The 266-nt window shown below is 46.6% G+C and overlaps 1 non-coding gene across 1 annotated transcript; it reads left to right on the top strand.

Annotated features, from left to right (window-relative positions):
* The first annotated feature begins 70 nt into the window (after positions 1-70).
* LOC145718901 (small nucleolar RNA SNORA63) lies at positions 71-201 on the top strand. The gene has a single exon (XR_014142075.1). It is a non-coding gene; the product is annotated as a small nucleolar RNA SNORA63 (small nucleolar RNA).
* The last annotated feature ends 65 nt before the right edge of the window (positions 202-266 follow it).

Here is a 266-nt window from a genome sequence, read left to right as displayed (position 1 = left end):
TTGAAGTGTAAATAAAACAAGGAATGGTTACTAATCTTCTCACCTTTCACATAGAACCCCAACTACCCTGATGCAGGATCTAGTTACAATGTAGCTGTAAAGTGCTGCCTTGTCTTTGCCCCCTGCTCAAAATAAAGCTGTTACCTTTCTAGCCCTGTCCGCCATGGTGCTTAGCAGCCAGGGATGCATGGTCTCAGACATGTTTACCAAGTAAAACACTGACTTGAGGGGCGCCTGGGTGGCTCAGTCATTAAGCGTCTGCCTTC

This window comes from Leptonychotes weddellii, unplaced genomic scaffold (assembly GCF_054177405.1).
Source record: "Leptonychotes weddellii isolate Sample4059 unplaced genomic scaffold, ASM5417740v2 HiC_scaffold_248480, whole genome shotgun sequence".
NCBI classification, from domain to species: domain Eukaryota; kingdom Metazoa; phylum Chordata; class Mammalia; order Carnivora; family Phocidae; genus Leptonychotes; species Leptonychotes weddellii.
Note: the sequence above shows the minus strand (reverse complement) of the source record. Positions and strands in the feature narration are given on the sequence as shown.